Below are 14906 nucleotides of genomic sequence, written 5' to 3' on the forward strand. Positions count from 1 at the left end.
ACAACTTTATAACTAATACATCCACACACAAAAACATAAGAAGTATCTTCTACTGTGAGATGACATAACTGACAAAATCTCCTCGACATCAGCTGTAATCTCCTACTTGATATTTGGGAAGACAGAGAAAATCTCAGGGTCTAAAGGGTGAGTACAGGATACTCAGTGAATAATCAGAAAAGACAATGCATGATCAAAGTATATAATCAAGAGCACAGATATATAACGAATAACAGGAATTAACATGTGATCAATAATAACTCTGCAGGTAGTATATATACCAAAAAGGATCTCATAAAATGCAATGATCCGTATGAATGACAATATCACACATGATGCATCAATCAAGAGTCAACCAAGTATACATCCAAATGCAGTATACGTACGGTCCAATACATATATATCATGCACATGATGCAAGCATATGCATAATGCAACTGCCTACACTCGCTCCAGTACTCATGTGTCTATATGAGACTGAGGGTGTCCGACATCTAACGGTCATGCATCCAACCCTACAATAAAGTAGCCTGGTGGCCCAATAGTAGGTAGCCATCTATAGCTACGTGCATCCTAGGGTCAATGTCTGTCCTTTAATACTCATCCCTGAGTATCACTCCTATACTCTCCGAGTACCACCCCTCGCCGGTGTCAAGGCCAGCACATCGACTGGATGCGTACAGGCCATACAGCCACGATCACCATGATGGAAATAGGGGAATCATAACCACCTAATATAAATATACCACTACTCTATTTTGTAACAAGTTTTGAAGTTAATACCAAAGCTAAATTTCATCAATAAGAACCCTTAAAAATATAAACCTCCGTATATATAGCAAGATCAACAATCAAGGTCCTAAAATTTATAAAATACAACACTACTAAATATAACAATATATTTACTTTTACCTAAAACTAACCTAATCATAATTCAATTAAAACTATAATTCAATTGGATCCATAATCCAATTGTTACATCAAAATCCATCTAACCTAATCAAACCAATTAAATCCATAATCTCATTGGTTACAACCGGATCCAAGCTAATCTGATCCCAATCCAACTCATCTTAAGTAAACACAAGTTAATTTCATTCCCAATTAATCACGTAAATCAATTTAATTCAAATTAATTAGAACTCATGCCCTACTTAACCAACAAATTCCATAATATAACCATAATCCACCCAATAGAACAATTCCAATCTCCACAGATTTTCAACAGCAACAGAATAAGACCAAAACAAGAAATCCCAATCACCATTCTCGACATCCAACAGAGAAAGACCAACCATGAAAGCCAAACTGAAATCAAGCTAAACTTAACAAAATTGGGATCTCAACCCATCCATGAAATCTGATCAATCCCAGTAACCACAAACCAATCTGATAGAACCTAATCGAATAGAATAGTAAACCCAACTGAAATCAAAATCACTCAGAAATCCCAAAACAATCTATCAAACTTGTTATTGAACAAGAACTAACCAGATCAAGAGCACTTACACTAGATAGACCCGGTCGTGCTCTAAATCAAGCTCTGATTTGTTTCTTCATTCGATTAAGAATCGCCACCAATCCCACAGATCGATCTTCAAATTGATTTGTGATCCCAATCCAAATTTAGGAATCCGAAGAACCCAAAGATCCAAGAAATCTTAACGAAAATAAGAATTCGAGTTCTTACTGATCAATCCTTCAACTCTGAGCTCCTTCGTCGCTTTGCGCCGATCGCCGCTACCTGACCGGTTCTAGCCCCCCGGTGAGAACAAGCCCGATGGCCGAAGCTCTTGATCGCTGGCGGTTCACCTTGACATCGGCACTGGCTACAGATGACGCGATCGCGCGATCGGGGAAGGGAAAAAGAATAGAGAAGTCGCGCGCGAGGGGAAGAACAGTGATCGCGATTGCAATCACTGTTTTAAGGATTTCTTAACGGGTTTTGAGTTTAACCCGACCCGATCCATTAACCCTATGGGCTATTAATTGGGACTTTAATTAGGCTTTAATGGGGTTATATTTGAGCTGGCTTAATTGGGTTAAGTTTGAGCCCAAACCCATAAATGATTTAGCCCTTAATGACAATTATTAGAGGTAAAGTTTATTTATCTCATTTAATCCTAAAATTTCTCGTATCTTACATTCTCCCCTACTAACAAAACTTTGGTCCCCAAATTTACTATTTTCATACTACAGTGCAGAAATATCATAGTAATTAAAATCATACCTTAAGTAAAAAGATGAGGGTGTCGAGGCCGGATAGCATTCTCCAGCTCCCAAGTGGCCTCCTCATCTATATGGTGCTGTCATCCGACTTTTACAACTCGAATGGTTTTGTTCTGCAACTGCTGCTCCTTATGATAAGAATCCACACTGGAATCTCCTCATAAGGCGCGTCCGATTGAAGATGAATAGGTACTTCCTTTGGCATATGAGTAGGATGAGGTATGTATTTCTGCAGCATGGAAACATGAAATACGTTATGAACACCAGCAAGTGTCGACAGTAATGCCAGGCAGTATGCCACCTTGCCAATCTACTCCAATATCTCAAATGGTCCAATGTAGCGCGGAGCCAACTTCCCCCTCAAACAGAACCTCTTTCCTTCTTTTGTGGGTGATACACGTAAAAACACATGGTCCCCATAGAAAACTCCAAAGGCCTCCGTCTTTGATCCGCATAACTCTTCTGTCGATACTGAGCATCTAACATACGTCTTTGATAACGTGTACAAGCTCAGCATCTTGCTGAATACCCTGCGAACCCAACAGTTGCCTCTCGCCAACCTCCTCTCATAACACTGGAGATCGACAAGGTGTACCATACAAAACCTCAAACGGAGCTATCTGAATAGTAGGATGATAGCTGTTATTATACACGAACTCAATCAGATGCAAATGATCCTCCCACTTGCCACCGAAATCCATAACACAAGCTCTCAGTAAATCCTTAAGGGTTTGAATAGTACGCTCCAACTGACCATCTATCTATGGATGGAACGCCGAACTAATACAAATCTAGGTACCCAGTGCCTACTGCAGACTCTGCCAGAACTATGAGGTAAAATGTGGATCTCTATCCAAAATAATATTCATAGGTACCCCATGTAATCTAATGATCTCTCTACAATACAAATCCGCCAAACGATCCAGCGAATCAGTCTGACGTATCGAAAGAAAATGAGCGGATTTGGTTAACCAATCAACGATTATCCAAATCGCATCATACCCCTTCCGGGTTCTGGGTAAACCAGTAACAAAATCCATTGTGATATGTTTCCACTTCTACTCAGGTACTGATATCTCCTGAAGTAACCCAGCTGATCTCTGGTGTTCAACCTTCACCTACTGACACACTAAACATCTCACAATAAATTTTGCGATACCTCTCTTCATGTCGTTCCACCAATAAGAGCGTTTCAGATTTCGATACATACGAGTACCATCAGGATGTATCGTAAATCTAGAATGGTGTGCCTCCTGCAATAACTCCTCAATCGGGTACTGCTTTGGAACACAAAGTCTTCCTCGGAATTGAAGTATCCCATCATCGTCACAAGAAAACCCCAACTGCTGTCCGGAGTCCACCCTATTGCAGATAAATTGAATATGCTAATCGCTAGCCTGTGCCGATTTGATCTTCTCTACTATAGGTGACTGCGCCATCATAGATATCAACACTCCTCGCTGAGTCTGGCCAAGCTCCACCAATCCCAACTCAACAAACTGTCGGACCAGATTAGTAACTATCACCCACTGACTAGTCAGAATCCCATGAGATTTTTGGCTTAATGCATCAACTACCACATTAACTCTCCCTGGGTGATAGTTAATGGTATAATCATAATCCTTCAGATACTCCATCCAACGTCTCTATCTGAGGTTCAACTCCTTCTGAGTGAACAGATACTTCAAACTCTTATTGTAAAATACCAGAACTTCTAGGGATTTATTCATAAATATCCCTAGTGGTAGGGGTTTATTTGTAAATAAACCTAATTTTGGGGTTAATTAAAATTAATTAAACCCTAAGTTTTGAAAGCTTAAATAAGCCAATTAAATTTAATTAAAACCTAATTTAATTGGTAATAGATTGGGGGTTATTGGAAGAGTTAAAGAGGATTAATCAAACCAATCCTAAAGCCAAGTAACCAGCCCAAAATAGAAAGCCCAATTAACTTGATTTAATCTAATTAACCCTTTAGGGTTATAGGGTTAAAGGTTATTGGGTATTGGAGCTTAACCCGTTAAGGCAAGAATAAAAACCACCCTTTAAGAATGCTACAGTAGCAACCCAAATCGCTATCTCGGTTTAAAGCCGCAACTTCCTCTGTTTTTCTCCCGATCGCGCGCGACAGCTTCTGCTCCTTCGCCTCCGACGCTCGCGTGGTCGCCTTCTTCACCGCCGGTGCCAAATCGGAGCTGGAGGACGCCGGTGACCGGAGCTAGCATCACTCGGAGCGGTTGCGTCTCTTCTCGGTGGCGATTGGCGGTGGTGAAGCGGAGAAGGAGAGATTCGGTAAGTAAGCTGGAAATCTTGAATCTAGGTTTCTCGAGCTTAGATCTAGGGTTTCTTGATTTCGGATCTTGAATCAGGAGCTCGATTCGGGAATTGGCCGGTTGTGCAGCGGCTGTTGGGTTTCGGTCTCGCCGTGAAGAAGAAGAAGAGAAGAGGAACGATAAGCCGATCTTGAAATCTCTAGGGTTTCTTGAGTCTAGATCTTGATTGTTTCTTTCTCCCACAGCTCATTGAGAAGAGTTAATCTGGTTGAGATTTTGATTCGGAAGAGGAAATGGTGGCGGTGTGGTGAAGATGGAGCCGAGAGGTAAGGGAAACCTAGTTTCCGGCTTTTCTTGTTGATTTTAACTTGGTTATAGGTATTAAACCATGGAATTAGTGGGTGATGTTGGATTGGTTTGCATTCTGCAGGGAGTTAAGGTGTTTGATTCTGATTGGAGTTTTGCTAGGGCTTCGGCAAGAAGAAGAAGGGGAAGTAGGAGACCACGAATCTAAGGCATCTACTGCTATTAGAGGTGAGATTTTTACCTTGCCTTTGGTTTATCCCTGTCCAATAGGAATTTTGTGGTGGAATGTGATGAATAAGTTTATTAAGGGTTGAGGATCATTGTGATTGATTTGTTATTGGTTGATCTGTTAATTTAATCCACCGTTCTATTGGGTTTAAGTTGGTTGATTAGTAGCAAACGGTTGATTAGGTTATGCCTATTAAATCTAACGTGGGTTAATTTAGGATTGATTAAATAGGGAATTAATTATATTAATTGATTAATGACATTAATTGATTAATTAATTAATTAATCCCTGTTAGTATCAACCTAAAGATAGGATTAGTCTAACCTAAGGTTGATTGATTAGCTTAGGTTTGATTAGACATGAGGTTAGTTGTATTGATCGATTCGATTAATACAATTAATTGATTGATTAGTTAAGCCATGTTAATATCAACCTAAAGGTTAGATTAATTTAACCCGAGTTAGGTTAACAAGATGGAATTAAACTAACCCTTAAAATATAACTTAGGGTTTATTTGATACATTCTGGTATTTAGGATGTGATATTATGTTTGCAGGTCCTTGATTGATTTTGGGGACTTCGATACGATACGAGGATATATTTTTGGAGGTTCTTTCGTTGTCGACGTGCGGTTACAGGTGGATAGTCTACTGTATTTAGTCAATACAGTTCCTTTCTTATTTTAGTGCATGCTTCCTTTCATGTCTAGTGATTAGGTTACTTATCATGCTCTTATACTTGATATAGATTAGATGCTTTCGATACTCATGTTTATCACATGCTTGATCGTATTTCTTTGACCTTATTATCAGTTCTGTTTATACCTCTGATGCTTGAGATCATTGTTATCCATGTTTATGATTACTGTCTCTATTTCAGTTATGTTATCATCATGTTGATACCTGTGATCAGTAGGACTTTTCATTAGTACCTACACATGTTAATTATGTTAGTGCAGGAAGCACTAGCAGATCAAACCTGAGTTTTGATTATGGAACTAGGATCAAGTTAAGTATGTGGTTTGACTAACCAGGCTGAATTGAGTATGCAGAAAACAGGTTAAGTCCTAGTGCGGCTAGGCATGAAGACTTGGCAGAGTCAAAGTGCACCAGGCACAAGTCTGGACTTGGTCAGGAGGGCCAAGTTGCAGATGAACTGGACTTGGTCAGGAGGACCAAGTTGCAGAGAAGAATGGACTGATCAGGAGGATCAGTTGCGTTCAAGTCCTGGGGGGCAACGACAGAGCCGAGCAAAAGTCCAACGGGTCAGGAGGACTTGGTTGGCATCAGGTAAATTCTCCCGAGGGGAGTGGGTGAGGACGCGTTCCTACGAGGAACAGTAGGCGCCGGTCTAACCCAGGGTCTCACCGGAGATCCGAAGTTAAGACTCGAAGTTGGTTCGGTGAACCGACTTACTCCTTTAAATGTTATATTTGAGCTAACTTGTTGTGCAGGAAAGAAAAGCTCGACGAAAGCTAACTCCGGACGAAAAACTCAGTTTTTCGGGTCTGGAGTCGACCCAGATGGGCTCTGGAGTCGACTCCAGCCGAATCAGCACAATTCCGGAAGTCAGCGCGTCAAAGTCTTCGCCAACGCGACTGGAGTCGACCCAGATGAGCTTCTGAGTCGACCCAGGTCAAAAAGTTATCGCCGCTGCCGCCACCGCGACTGGAGTCGACCCAGAACCGGATCAGAGTCGACTCAGGAGGGATAAGCGACGAAGCTGATAAAGTTTTATCTGCCACATCAGCTGGAGTCGACCCAGATGGCGATCTGAGTCGACCCAGGCCGGCTATATAAGGCCTCCGCGAGCAGCAGCCAGAGCATTCAACGCAAACGCTTCCAAACTCCGTTCCCGTGATTCCCGAGCCTTCCAACTTCGACGTCGGTGCTGTGCCTGCCTCAAGCAACTGTCCTTAACACCGAAAACGCCGAATTCAACGTCCGGGGAGCGAAAGTTTGGTAACGATTGTACTTAAATTCATATCATATTGTAATCGATTTCTGTACTTGAATTTTTCGATACACTTGCTGCCGGACAGGGGCAAGTGAGTTAGTGGATTGCCCAACGTAAACGGTCAAGGACCGTGGGCCTTGGAGTAGCAGCGTTGCGCTGTGAACCAAGTAAAAACAAATTGTGTTCTTTACTTTACTGCATTTCGTTTCGGTATTAATTACTTTGTTTGCTTCCGCTTTCGCACTCGAGTTTTCTACGAAAATCGAAAAGCGTTCAAACACGCTATTCACCCCCCCTCTAGCGTGTTTCCGATCCTACAATTGGTATCAGAGCGGGGGTTCTTGAAAACAGTGCAACCACTGATTCAAGACGCTTTTTCAATTTTTTTTTTTCTTTTCGCTTATTTTTTCCCGCACTACTAATCCAAGACCAAGTCTTGGAATTCTTTTTCTCTTGTTTTCTTGTGTGCATATATCAATGGCCCAACAAGAAGGCTCGAGCACCGCACGACCACCGCTGTTTTCCGGTGACGACTTTCCATACTGGAAAACCAGGATGGAATGTCACCTGAAAACACAAGTAGAGATGTGGATCATCATCCAGACGGGATTCACAATCCCAACTGGCAATGATGGAAAACCACTCTCCTGCGAGCTCTGGGATACCGCCACGATGAAGAAAATTGAGGCAGACGCAAAGGCCACCCAGACGCTCCAATGCGGTTTAACCAAAGAAGAACTGAACCGAGTTGGCCCGATCAGCAGTGCCAAAGAGCTGTGGAACAAGCTAATCGAACTTCACGAAGGCACCTCCGACACCAAAGTAAGTAAGCGTGATTTATTAATCAATAAATTATATAATATAAAAATGCTAGAAGGAGAGTCGGCAAGCGGGCTGCATGCAAGAATCAAGGACATCCTCAACGGTCTGCACTCAATAGGAGAACGAGTCGACAACCGCGACATAATAAGGTACGCACTTAAGGCATTTCCCCGGAATACCTTATGGGCATCAATGGTAGATGCCTATAAAGTTTCCAGGGATCTTAATAAAATTAAATTAGATGAATTGTTTTCCGAATTTGAATTACACGAACAGTCTAATACGGAAGTGCAGGAGAAAGGTATTGCTCTAATTGCAGGTTCCGAGCCAAAAAGACGAAAAGTACCGGAAGAATCAGAGTCATCGGACACCGACGGAAACGAGGACGTCACAACCGAACTAGTAAATCTAGTTCGCAAAATGTTCCGGAACAAACGAGGAGTCCGCCGATCGGAGGTCAAGAAGGTTGTAAACGCGTCGAAGCAGCCAATGACCGGAAAAGAAGACTCGAAATGCTACGGCTGCGGACGAAAGGGGCATTTCATTGCCGACTGCCCGCGGAAGGACCAAAAGAAAAAACGGAAAGTTCTCAAGGCGACGTGGGACGAGTCATCATCCGAGGAGTCGGACGAAGAACCAACGAAGAGCTTCCTCGCGCTTCCGGCTCAAAACGATCCAGACGAAAGCGACTACGACTCGGACGACGAAAGCCACGGATCCGTATCCGTTTCCGAAGGTTCGAAACCCACTGTAAGTTACAATAGATTATTTTCGATAATAATTAGTTTAAGTAAAAAATTAGCCAAGTCCGAGGCCGTGGGTGAATCGCTCCGAGAGGAGATAGCACTCCTCAAAGAGAAAGTCGCCCCTGAGTCACCGACTACGACCGATTCGGTTGAAGATTCGACTCGAGCTAAAATCGAGGAAGAAAATGTTCAACTGAAAGCTCAAGTCGGTGATCTCAGACGAACGCTTGAAAAATTCACCTCCGGGTCCAAGTATCTGGACATGATGCTTGGATCGCAGAAGGCTGGATACAACCGATCGGGCATCGGATACGCGGCTAAACAAAGATCATTCATAGCACTCACACGTAGAAATCGAACACGAGTCCAAGCGTGGGTTCCGAAGTCCCGGCTGGTTAACCCAGTCGGACCGAACCAATTCTTGGTTCCCAAGGATCAGGTCCACTTGGTTCGACCAATCAAGGGGCACGATCCCGGGGGAACCAAAATAACTTGCTTGATTTCCTGCATAACTTAGATTTATTTTCCTGCATTAGAAATTAGGATAGTCTAAGGACCAACTACTTGATCAATTCTTGCCAACATAGTACCAGGGTGGGGCGAGATGATAGTACGTCAGGGAGGCTAGACAAAGTGGTCAAGAAGGGTAAGGAGTACCTGACTTGGTTCACGGAGTCGAACTGAACTGACCGAAGCTACCTCGCCACATCCTAGACTAGTTAGACCAAGGTTTTTCAATAAATCGATTAAGTCCATAATTTCTTGAATTGATTCTGTCTAGGAAGTGGTCGTTGCTCCGATAACCAAGAAGGCCCCTTGCCTCGCCACAACCTGGGAATCAATTTTTGAAATGTGTACTTAATTGGTTGAAGGCTAAACCTGAATCTAACTCAAAATTGATCAAGTATAGATACCCTTCACAATAAACAAAGATAAAATTGAAATCATCTCACATTCAACTCATAGGTTAACTGATTGACCACTTAGACTGGGTGAGATGAATAGGTAATAAATCAAAATAACCCAACAAACAAGTTTTCAAAATTAATCAAATCACCAAACTCAATTATAACAAGGATTGAGCCTCGGGGAGCCGTCCTTTGCAATCAATTTAACTTAATAAGGATTGAGCCTCGGGGAGCCGTCCTTTGCAAATTTAACTTAAATAAGGATTGAGCCTCGGGGAGCCGTCCTTAAAAAATTTTCAAAATTAATTAACTTCAAAATTTAATTTTCAAAATTAAATTTTCAAAAAATTAACTTTAAAAATTTCAAAATTAAACAAATTTTCAAAATTAATTAACTTCAAAATTTTAAAATTAATTTTAAAAATTAATTAATTTTCAAAATTAATTTTCAAAATTTAATTTTCAAAATTAATTAACTTCAAAATTTAATTAACAAATTTTCAAAATTAATTAACTTCAAAATTTACAAAATTAATTTTTCAAAATTAATTAAATTTTCAAAATTAATTAACTTCAAAATTAAACAATTTTCAAAATTAATTAACAAAATTTAATTAAACAATTTTCAAAATTAATTAACTTTAAAATTTAATTAAACAATTTTCAAAATTAATTAACTTTAAAATTTAATTAAACAATTTTCAAAATTAATTAACTTCAAAATTTAATTAAACAATTTTCAAAATTAATTAACTTTAAAATTTAATTAAACAATTTTCAAAAATTAATTAATTTAATTAAACAAAAAAATTTAATTAAAAATTTTCAAAATTAATTAACAAAATTTTCAAAAAATTTAATTAAACAATTTTCAAAATTAATTTTAAAATTTAATTAAACAAATTTTCAAAATTAATTAACTTAAAATTTAAATAACAAATTTTCAAAATTAATTAATCAAAATAATAAATTTCAAATTAATTTAAAATTAATTAAATTTTTAATTAAATTTTAATTAAAAACCTTAAAAGCTTGAAAATCCATCTCGGATCGGCCGAAAAGCTGATCTGGGTCGACTCAGATCATTATCTGAGTCGACTCAGGGCCAGTCAGCAAAAACGGCGGGAATTTTCCCGCGGAAACGCCGTTTCGCCTGCTGGAGTCGACCCCCACCGCTTTCTGGGTCGACCCACACCGCCACCTGAGTCGACTCAAGACCCTGGAGTCGACCCAGGACGCGGTATAAAACAGAATCGGCCGAAGCCGATTCTTCACGCGCCGCAAACTCCCAAAACTTCCTTTTCTTCTCGTTTTGTCGCGATTCAACCGTAGGAAAACCTCAACTTACAACATGGGTCCCAAGTAACACTTCTAACTTGATCTTTTACATTTCTATTGTATTTTCTAGTAGTTTTTTCTTGTTATTTACGAAGCATTTCATATTTAGACGAGCGAAAGAGGGTACGAGAGGCTGCCTTCGATAACGCCCCCTCCATAGACCCTAGGTTCCCCACTGAGGGGCATAGGCTTAGATTTGAGGAGACCACCTACCTTCCACTCCCCAGCCGCTCACTAGATAGGGGATTTTTTGCTAGGTCCTGCCCATTATCAGTACAGGCGATCACTCATTACCACCTTGATCGCCTAGTCTTTTGCACTACCCCCATGAACACAACCCTGTGTTCAGAATTTTTTAACAATCTTGATCTCCAAAATGACACCACTATTATCTCTAGGGTAGGGCGTAGGACCATCACCATTACCCCCGCTATGATTAATACATTTATAGGTTTTCGTCCATCAGCCTCCCAGTTCATAGTCTATCCTCACTCTTGCATGCCTTTTGATGAGCCATATGAGGAGATTACCTCTAGATGTTATGCATACATACTTCTTTCAGCAGGATAGAGCCCCAGGTTTGATCAACTTCTCCTCCACAGACCTCAGAGTTCAGGAATATGTACTTTATAGGGTCATAGTAAACTGCATCCTCCCCATCAACACCAGAAATCTTACTACTATGAGGCCATTTCACTCTTTCCTACTCTATGCCTTTACCCATAGATTAGACATAGACTTAGGACTTCTTATTTTCCATACCATCATCTATGCATCATCAGTAGTCACCAGTAGGAGGGTACATATGCCTTTCTGTCACATTTTGACAGGCATATTTGCATCTCTAGGGGTAGATACCACAGTAGGAGAGATCATTCCCCATGGAGATTATGACAGTATTGGCAGTAGGCATATTACCTTGGCCCATATAGATATTAGTGATGAGGGGAGGTTATCATGGAGGCAGCCTCAGCTCCAGCCAGCCACAGCCTCAGCATTCAGCCCCAGAGCAGCAGCAGCAGGATCAGCCTCAGCCAGACCCAGCAGAGGTTGACATAGGGGCAGAGTTAGAGGAGCTACTAGAGCTTCCTGATGCACCAGCTCCACCTCCACAGATGACCACAGACCAGAGACTAGACAGGCTGGAGGAGTCAGTTCAGTCCCTGTCTACCAGGATTGATGCACAGGGAGCTGACATCGCCCAGATCCTTCAGCTGTTGAGAGCGATGCAGCCTCCTCATCCACCATCTCCACCACAGCTTTAGACATCTTTTATCAGACTTGTTATGATATTTTGACTGATGACTTGTACTTGTGTTTGACTTGACTTGACTCATAGTTGACTTGGCTAGATATTTGACTTGCTATTGCATATAGATAGGTTATCTAGCTTTTACTTGCTATTAGCTGCTACTTTTTGCTATTACTTGATTCCTATTTGCCAGACTTGATGTTGATACTACTGTTTGCTTCTGATTCTAACTCATTATCAAAGTCTAGCACTCAATTATCTGTTATTTTTATGCTATGACTTAGAAGAAAATTAGGCTTATGTTTAGTAGAGTAGGAAAAAGAAATTTGTTTTCAAAATTCATGCTTTTCAAATCTATTATTAGTATATTTCAAAAATGCTTTCAAAACTATTAAGTATATTTTCAAAATAATTTTTTTTAAGTTTTATTTTCAAAGATAAGCAAATGGAGATTTTGCCTTAGACTAGATGCAAACCCCCTAGAAAGCATGTACCTATAGATCTAGGTGGACATCTCACAAAGCACACTAGATACCTTGTTTGTGATTGCAAAAACTTAGAACGGTGTGAGATGTATAGGCCTCTAGTCTAAGCTAAACAGATGCTTTAAGTCAGTGCATCAAACCAAAAAGCTTAGACTTTAATTTCAAATTGATCAAGTTAAGTGTCCCAAAATAAAAAGACAATCTTTTAAGTTGGGATCAAACACTTATACTTGGCTAACTGGGTCAAGCTACTACTTTCTAGTAGATAGCTAAAACCTAAGTTGGACACGCGCCCCAAAGGAACATTTTTTTTGTCTAACTATATTTATTATTTATTTAGCTTGGACTCAACCCATAGAACCTAATATTTTTGATTATGTCAAAGGGGGAGAGAATTGAGGTTCAAGTTAATAAAGGTTCAAGTTCAAAGAATTTTCCAAGTTAAAATTTTTTTAAAGTCAAGTTTTTTTCAAAATTTTTCAAGTCAAAATCTTTTTGAAAAAGCATAAGTTACCTGAAAAAGGGGGAGTAAAGGATTCAGGGGGAGTAACACACATGCATGCATTGAATTTTCATACTTAGCTTATTTATGCAAAATTGTGATATTTGCTTTAAATTATGATTTGTAACTTAACTTGAAACCTTAAGTTGCCATAATCAAAAAGGGGGAGATTGTTAGTGCAGGAAGCACTAGCAGATCAAACCTGAGTTTTGATTATGGAACTAGGATCAAGTTAAGTATGTGGTTTGACTAACCAGGCTGAATTGAGTGTGCAGAAAACAGGTTAAGTCCTAGTGTGGCTAGGCATGAAGACTTGGCAGAGTCAAAGTGCACCAGGCACAAGTCTGGACTTGGTCAGGAGGGCCAAGTTGCAGATGAACTGGACTTGGTCAGGAGGACCAAGTTGCAGAGAAGAATGGACTGATCAGGAGGATCAGTTGCGTTCAAGTCCTGGGGGGCAACGACAGAGCCGAGCAAAAGTCCAACGGGTCAGGAGGACTTGGTTGGCATCAGGTAAATTCTCCCGAGGGGAGTGGGTGAGGACGCGTTCCTACGAGGAACAGTAGGCGCCGGTCTAACCCAGGGTCTCACCGGAGATCCGAAGTTAAGACTCGAAGTTGGTTCGGTGAACCAACTTACTCCTTCCTATGTTATATTTGAGCTAACTTGTTGTGCAGGAAGGAAAAGCCCGACGAAAGCTAACTCCGGACGAAAAACTCAGTTTTTCGGGTCTGGAGTCGACCCAGATGAGCTCTGGAGTCGACTCCAGCCGAATCAGCACAATTCCGGAAGTCAGCGCGTCAAGGTCTTCGCCAGATCGACTGGAGTCGACCCAGATGAGCTTCTGAGTCGACCCAGGTCAAAAAGTTATCGCCGCTGCCGCCACCGCGACTGGAGTCGACCCAGAACCGGATCAGAGTCGACTCAGGAGGGATAAGCGACGAAGCTGATAAAGTTTTATCTGCCACATCAGCTGGAGTCGACCCAGATGGCGATCTGAGTCGACCCAGGCCGGCTATATAAGGCCTCCGCGAGCAGCAGCCAGAGCATTCAACACAAACGCCTCCAAACTCCGTTCCCGTGATTCCCGAGCCTTCCAACTTCGACGTCGGTGCTGTGCCTGCCTCAAGCAACTGTCCTTGACACCGAAAACGCCGAATTCAACGTCCGGGGAGCGAAAGTTTGGTAACGATTTGTACTTAAATTCATATCAATATTGTAATCGATTTCTGTACTTGAATTTTTCGATACACTTGCTGCCGGACAGGGGCAAGTGAGTTAGTGGATTGCCCAACGTAAACGGTCAAGGACCGTGGGCCTTGGAGTAGCAGCGTTGCGCTGTGAACCAAGTAAAAACAAATTGTGTTCTTTACTTTACTGCATTTCGTTTCGGTATTCGTTACTTTGTTTGCTTCCGCTTTCGCACTCGAGTTTTCTACGAAAATCGAAAAGCGTTCAAACACGCTATTCACCCCCCCCCCCCTCTAGCGTGTTTCCGATCCTACATGTCACGACCCGGGAGACGACCGTCCGAAAAATTTCGGCAGCATCTCCCCTGTATCTATGACAATTCCCTGGATACATACACATATATAAGGCCCACACGGCCAATCCATAACAGGCTATGGATTTATACAAGTAAAATAACTGTAAATGTGACCCACACGGCCACTCAACACATCCTACTATATATGCAATGCATCCGTAAAAGTATTAACGAATAAAACTCGTTAATTCTTCGCAAAAGAGATAACACGCAGCAGAAAACACAATATACTAAAATTTCGAACGGAGAATAAAATCCGTAACCACATATACGATGAAAGCAGTGTAATAAAGTCCATAGTAGCAATACGATGA

This window comes from Curcuma longa, chromosome 14 (assembly GCF_044706935.1).
Source record: "Curcuma longa cultivar G26 ecotype Majalengka, Jawa Barat chromosome 14, ITB_CL_G26_1.1, whole genome shotgun sequence".
NCBI classification, from domain to species: Eukaryota; Viridiplantae; Streptophyta; class Magnoliopsida; order Zingiberales; family Zingiberaceae; genus Curcuma; species Curcuma longa.